The sequence below is a fragment of the Chrysochloris asiatica genome, unplaced genomic scaffold, assembly GCF_000296735.1.
Source record: "Chrysochloris asiatica unplaced genomic scaffold, ChrAsi1.0 scaffold00186, whole genome shotgun sequence".
NCBI lineage: Eukaryota > Metazoa > Chordata > Mammalia > Afrosoricida > Chrysochloridae > Chrysochloris > Chrysochloris asiatica.
In genome coordinates this window covers 526,115-534,470 of record NW_006408704.1, presented here as the reverse complement: position 1 = coordinate 534,470, position 8,356 = coordinate 526,115, and positions in this window count along the sequence as shown.

The following is an 8,356-nucleotide window of genomic DNA, read 5'->3' as shown; positions in this document are numbered from 1 at the left end:
GTAGCTAGCTCTCAGTATATGGACATGTTGGACTCATCTGCCATGTAGCTAGAACTCTGTACATGGAAATGGTGCAATACTCTGCCATGTAGCTAGCTCTCTGTATATGGACATTTAGGACTTGTCTGCCATGTAACTAGCTCTCTGTGCATAGATATGCTGGACTGATCTGCCATGTAGATAGCTCACTGTATATGAACATATTGGACTTGTCTGCCATGTAGGTAGCTGTCAGTAAATGGACATGTTGGACTCATCAGCCATATAGCCAGCTCTCTCTGTATGAATATGTTTGAATCATCTGCCTTGTAGCCAGCCCTCTAAATATACACATGTTGGACTGATCAGCCATGTAGTTAACTCTCAGTATATAGACATGTGTGATTCATCTGCCATGTAGCTAGTACTCTGTATATGGACATGTTGGACTACTCTGCCAAGTAGCTAACTCTCAGTATAGGGATATGTTGGTCTCATCTGCCATGTATCTATAGCTCTGAATATGGAAATGTTGCACTACTCTGTCATGTAGCTAGCTGTCTTTATATGGACATTTTGGACTCATCTGCCATGTAGCTAGCTTTTTGTGCATGGTTATTCTGAACTGATCTTCCATGTAGGTAGCTATTTGCATATGAACATATTGGATGTATCTACTAAGTAGTTAGCTCTCTGTAAATGGACATGTTGGATTCATCAGCAATGAAGCCAACTCCCTCGGTATGAACTTGTTGTACTCATCTGCATTTTAGCTAGTCTTCTATATATACACATGTTAGTCTCATCTGCCATGTAGCTAACTCTCAATATATGGACATGTTGGACTCATCTGCCAGGTTGCTGGTAATCTGTATATGGACATTTTGGACTACTCTGCCATGTAGCTAGCTCTTAGTATATGAACACATTTGACTCATCTTCCCTGTAGCTAGAGCTCGGTATATGGAAATGTTGCACTACGCTAACTTGCTGCTAACTCTGTGTATATAGACATTTTGGAATCATCTGCCATGTGGCTAGAACTCTGTATATGGAAATGTTGCCCTACTCTGTCATGTAGCTATCACTTTGTATATGGACATTTTGGACAGATATGCTGGACTGACGTACCATTTAATTAGCTCTCTGTGTATGAACGTTTGGGACTTCTCTGCCATGTAGCTTGCTCTCTGTATATGGACTAGTTGGACTCATTAGCCATGTACCCAGCTGTCTCTTCATGACCATGTTGCCCTAATCTGTCTTGTAGCTAACCCTCTGAAGATACACATGTTTGATTCATCTGTTATATAGCTAAATCTCAGTATATGGACATTTTTTATTCATCTGCGAAACAGCTAGTATTCTGTATATGGACATGTTGGACTACTCTGCCATGTACCTAACTCTCAGTATATGGACACGTTAGATTCATTTACCATTTAGCTAGAACTCTGTGTATGGAAATGTTGAACTACTCTGCCATGCTGCTGGCTCTCAGTATATCTAGCTAGAACTCTGAATATGGAATATGAAACTATTTTCCAATGTAGGTAGCTATGTGTATGTGAACCTTTTGGACTCGTCTGTCATGTAGCTGGCTCTCTGTGCATCTGCCATGTCAGTAATTCTCTATATATGAACATATTGGACTTGTCTGCCATGTAGCTAACTCTCATTATATGGTCATGTTGGACTCATCAGACATGTAGCCAGCTCTCTCTGTATGAATATGTTCGATTTATCTGCCTTATAGCTTGCCCTCTAAATATACACATGTTTGACTCATCTGCCATGTAGCTAACTCTCAGTATATGGACATGTTGTACTCATCTGCCATGTAGCCAGTACTCTGTATATTGAAATATTTCACTATTCTGTCATGTAGTTAGCTCTCTGCATATGGACATTTTGGACTCCTCTGTCATGTAGCTAGCTCTCTGTGCATGGATATCTTATACTGATCTGCCATGTAGGTAGCTCTCTGCATATGAACATATTGGACTTCTCTGCCATGTAGCTAGCTCTTAGTATATGGACATGTTGGCCACCTTACCCATGTTTCCAGCTCTCTCTGTATGAATATGTTCAACTCATCTGACTTGACGCTGGCTCTCTATATATACACATGGTGGACTCATCTGCCATGTAGCTAACTCTCATTATATGGACATGTTGGACACATCTACCATGAAGCTATCTTTCAGTATATGGACACGTTGGACTCATCTCCCATGTAGCTGAAACTCTGTATGTAGAAATGTTGCACTATTCTGCCATGTAGCTATCACTCTGTATATGGACATTTTGGACTCGTCTGCTTTGTACCAAGCTCACTGTGCATGGATATGTTGGAGTGATCTACCATGTAAGAAGCTCTCTGTATATGCACAAATGGGACTTGTCTGACTTGTATCTAGATCTCTGTATTGGGACATGATGCACTCATCAGCAATGTAACCAACTCTATCTGTATGAACATGTTGGACTCATCTGCCTTGTAACTAATCCTCTATATATACATATGTTGGACTCATCTGCTTGTAGCTAACGCTCAGTACATGGACATGTTCGACACAACTACCAAGTAGCTAGTTCTCTGTGCATGGATATTTTGTACTGATCTGCCATGTAGGTAGCTCTCTGTATAAGGACATGTTGGACTTGTCTGCCATGAAGCTAGCTATCTGTATATGGACATGTTGGACTACTCTGCCATGTAGGAAGCTCTCAGTATATGGACACGTTGGACACATCTGCCATGTAGCTGGCTCTCAGTATATGCACATGTTGGAGTCATCTGTCATGTAGCTACAACTCTGTATATGGAATATGGCACTACACTACCATGTAGCTTGCTATCTGCATATGGACCTTTTGGACTTGTCTGTCATGAAGCTGGCTCTGTGTACATGGATATGTTGGACTGATCTGCCATGTTGATAGCTCTCTGTATATGAACATATTGGACTTGTCTGCCATGTAAGTAGCTCTCAGTATATGGTCATGTTGGAGTCATCAGACATGTAGCCAGTTCTCTCTGTATGAACATGTTGGATTCATCTGTCTTGTAGCCAGTCTGTATGAATATGTTCAACTCATCTGCCTTATTGCTAGCACTCCAAATATACACATGTTGGACTCATCTGCCATGTAGCTAACTCTCAGTATATGGACATGTTGGAGTCATCTACCATGTAGCTAGTACTCTGTATGCAGACATGTAGGACTAATCTGCCATGTAGCTAGCTCTCTGCTTATGGACATTTTGGACTCATCTGTCATGTAGCTACCTCTCTGTGCATGGATATCTTGGACTGATCTGTCATGTAGGTAGCCCTCTGCATATGAACATATTAGACTTGTCTGCCATGTAGATAGCTCTTTGTATATGGACATGTTGGCCACTTCATCCATGTAGCCAGCTCTCTCTATATGAATATGTTCAACTCATCTGCCTTGTAGCTAGCACTCTAAATATACACATGGTGGACTAATCTGCCATGTAGTAACTCTCATTATATGGACATGTTGGACACATCTGCCATGTAGCTTGTACTCTGTTTATGGACATCTTGGATTACTCTGCCTTTTAGCTAGCTTTCAGTGTATGGACAAGTTGGACTCATCTCTCATGTAGCTGGAACTCTGTATGTAGAAATGTTGCACTATTCTGCCAAGTAGCTATCTCTCTGTAGATGGACATTTTGAACTCATCTGCCTTATAGCTAGCTCTCTGTGCATGGATATGTTGGCCTGTTCTACCATGTAAGAAGCTCTCTGTATATAAACATATGGGACTTGTCTGCCATATATCTAGAGGTCTGCATATGAATATGTTGCACTCATCACCCATGTAGCCAGCTCTGTCTGTATGAACATGTTTGGACTCATCTGCCTTGTAGCTAATCCTCTATATATGCATATATTTGACTCATCTGCCATGTATGTAACTCTCAGTATATGGACATGTTGGACTCATCTGCCATCTAGCTAACTTTCAATATATAGACATGGTGGACTCATCTGTTATGTAGTTAGTAGTCTGTCTATGGACATGTTGGACTACCCTGCCAGTTAGTCAGCTCTCAGTTTATGGACACGTTGTACTCATCTGCCATGTAGCTAGTACTCTCCATATTAAATATTGGAGTACTCTGCCATGTATCTAACTGTCAGTATCTGGACACATTGGACTCATCTGCCATGTAGCTAGAACTTTCTATATGGAAATCTAGCACTACTCTGCCATGTAGCGAGCTCTCTGTATTTGTACATTTTGGGCTCATCTACCATGTTGCTAGCTCTCTGTGCATGGATATCTTGGACTGATCTGCCATGTAGTTAGATCTCTGTACATGAATATATTGGACTGGTATGCCATGAAGCTAGCTCTCTGTATATGGATATGTTGGACTCGTCTGTCACATAGCCATCTCTCTCTGTATGAACACGTTTTACTCATCAGCCTTGAGCTAGTCCTCTATATATACACATGTTGAACTCATATACCATGTAACTAACTGTCAGTATATGTTGGACTCACATGCCTTGTGCCTAACTCTCAGTATATGGACATGTTGGACTCATCTGCCATGTAGCTAACTCTCAGTTTATGGATACGTAGGACTTAGCTGCCATGTAGCTAGTACTCTGTATATGGAAATGTTGGACTACTCTGCTATGTAGCTTGTTCTCAGTTTTTGGACATGTTGGACTCATCTGCCAAGAATATAGAACTCTTTATGTGGAAATGCTGCATTACTCTGCATGTAGCTAGCTCCCTGTATATGGACATTTTGGACTCATCTGCCAATTACCTAGCTCTCTGTGCATGGATATGATGGATTGATCTGCCATGTAGGTAGCTATCTGTATATGAATATGTTGGATTTGTCTTCCAAGGAGCTAGCTCTCTATATTTGGGTATGTTGGACTCATCAGCCATGTACCCAGCTCTCTATGTATGAACATATTAGACTCATCTGCCCTGTAAGTAGTCCTCTATATATATATACAGTTTGGACTCATCTGCCATGTAGCTAACTCTCATTATATAAACATGTTGGACTCATCTGCCTGCCATGTAGCTAGATCTCTGTATGTGGAAATGTTGCACTACTTTGGCATGCAGCTAGCTCTCTGTATATAGACATTTTGGACTCCTCTGCCATGTAGGTAGCTCCCTGTATATGAACATTTTGCACTTGTCTGCCATGAAGCAAGCTCTCTGTGTATAGACATTTTGGACTAATCAACCCTGTAGACAGCTCTCTCTGTATGAACACGTTGGACTCATCTGCCTTGTAGGAAGTCCTCTATATATACACATGTTGGACTCATATGCCATGTAGCTAACTTTCAGTATATGGACATATTGAATTAATCTGCTATGTATCTAGTACCCTGTATATGGACATGTTGGACTACTCTACTATATAGCAAGCTCTCAGTTTATGGACACATTGGACTCATCTGCCGTGTAGCTATAACTCTGTGCATGGAAATGTTGGACTACTCTGCCATGTAGATAGCTCTCTGTATAGGGACACGTTGGACTCATCTGCCATGTCGCTAGAACGCTGTATAGAGAAATGTTGCACTACTCTGCCATGTAGCTAAATCTCTGTATATGGACAGTTTAGACTCGTCTGCCAAGTAGCTAGCTTGCTGTCCATGGATATGATGGACTGATCTGCCTTGTAAGTAGCTCTCTGTATATGAACATATTGGACTTGTCGGCCATGTAGCTAGCTCTCTGTATAGGGACATGTTGGACACATCCTCTGTATATGTGCATGTTGGACACATCAGCCATGTAATCAGCTCTCTCTGTAAGAACACATTGTATTCATCTTCCTTGTAGCTAGTCCTCTATATATAAACATGATCGACACATTTGCCATGTAGCTAACTCTAAGTATAAGGACATGTTGGGCTCATCTGCCACGTAGCTAGCTCTCAGTATATGGACACGTTGGACTCATCTGCCATGTAGCTAAAACTCTTTATATGGAAAGGATGCACTACAATGCCATGTAGCTAGCTCTCTCTATATGGACATTTTGGACTCATCTGCCATGTAGCTAGATCTCTGTGCATGGATATGTTGGACTGATCTGTCATGTAGGTAGCTCTCTGTATATGAACATAGTGGTCTTGACTATCATGTAGCTAGTACTCTGTATATGGACATGTTGGACTATTCTGCTATGTAGCTAGCTCTCAGTTTATGGACACTTTGGACTCATTTGCCATGTAGCTAGTTCTATGTATATGGAAATGTTGAACTACTCTGCCATGTAGCTAGCTCTCAGTATATGGACATGTTGGACTCATCTGCCATGTAGGTAGAACTCTGTATATGGACACGTTGGACTCATCAGCTATGTAGCCAGCTCTCTCTATATGAGCATATTGGAGTCATCTGCCTTGTATCTAGCCCTCTATATATTCACATGTTGGACTCATCTGCCTTGTAGCAAGCTCTCTATATATGTAAATTTTGGACTTGTCTGCCAAGTAGCTAGCTCTCTGTTTATGGATATGATGGACTGATATGCCATGTAGGTAACTCTCTGTATATGCCATATTGGACTTTTCTGCCATGTATCTAGCTCTCTGTACATGGATTTGTTGGACTTATCTGCCTTGAGCTAGTCCTCTATATATTCACATGTTGGACGCATCTGCCATGTAGCTATCTCTCAGTATATGGGCATGTTGGACTCATCTGCCATGTACTAGTACTCTGTATATGGACATGTTGGACTACTCTGCCATGTAGCTTGCTCTCTGTATTTGGACATGTTGGATTCTTCTGCCATGTAGCTAGCTCTCTGTACATGGATATGTTGGACTGATCTGCCATGTAGCTAGCTCTCTGTATATGGATATGTTGGATTCATCAGACATGTACCCAGTTCTCTCTGTATGAACATGTTGGATTCATCTGCCTTTTAGATAGTCCTCTATGAAAATTTGTGAATTAGCTTTGTGTTGTCTCAAATGATTAATTTCATCCTGTACTTTGTGTTTCAAGTTCCTTGTATGAAAAAAGAATAAAAGACTGGGTATGGATAGCTCTGTATTTAATGACTGCAGGAGAATATACTGCCTGTCAGCTTGCATCAAATTAGTGTGTCTGTGTCTTTTTTTCTGTAATGTCTCTATTTCGCCTCCAAACATCCCTCATTTGTGAAGCCCAACCCCTGTCAAGGCGGGACCCGTACATTGCACTACTCTTCCATGTAGGTAACACTCTGTATATGGACATTATGGACTCATATGCCATGTAGCTAGCTTTTTGTGCATGGATATGTTGGACTGATCTGCCATGTAGTTAGCTCTCTTTATATGTCTGCCATGAAGCTAGCTCTCTGTATATGGACATGTTGGAATCATCAGCCATGTAACCAGCGATCTCTGTATGAACATGTTGGACTCATCTGCCTTGTAGCTACTCTAATATATATACACATTTTGGACTCCTCTGACATGTAGCTAACTCTCAGTATATGGATATGTTTGACTCATCTGCCATGTAGCTAGTGTTCTATCTATGGACATGTTGGACTGCTCTGCCATGTAGCAAACTCTCAATATATGGACTCGTAGGAGTCATGTGCAAGGTAGCTTGAACTCTGTATATGGAAATGTTGCACTACTCTTCCATGTAGCTAACACTCTTTATATGGACATTATGGACTCATCTGCCATAAAGCTAGCTCTTTGTATATGGACATGTTGTACTCATCAGCCATGTAGCCGGCGATCTCTGTATGAACATAATGGACTCATCTGCCTTGTACCTAGTCATATATATATATATATACATACATACATTTTGGAATCTTCTGCCATGTAGCTATCTCTCAGTATATGGGCATGTTGTACTCATCTGCCATGTAGTTCGTTCTCTGTATATGGACATGTAGGACTATTCTGCCATTTAGCTAGCTCTCAGTATATGGTCACATTGGTCTCATCTGCCATGTAGCTAGAAATCTGTTTATGGAAATGATGCAGCACTCTGCCATGCTACTAGCTCGCTGTGTATGGACATTTTGGAATTGTCTGCCATGTAGCTAGCTATCTGTGCATCGATATGTAGGACTGATCTGCTATGTAGGTAGGTCTCTGTATATGAATATAATGGACATATCTGCCATGTAGCTAGCTCTCTGTATATGTACATGTTGGATTCATCAGCCATATTGCCGGTGATCGCTGTATGAACATAATGGACTCATCATCCTTGTAACTAATCCTATATATATACACATTGTGGACTCATCTGCCATGTAGCTAACTCTCAGTATATGGATATGTGGGACCCATCTGCTATGTAGCTAGTACTCTGTATATGGAAATGTTG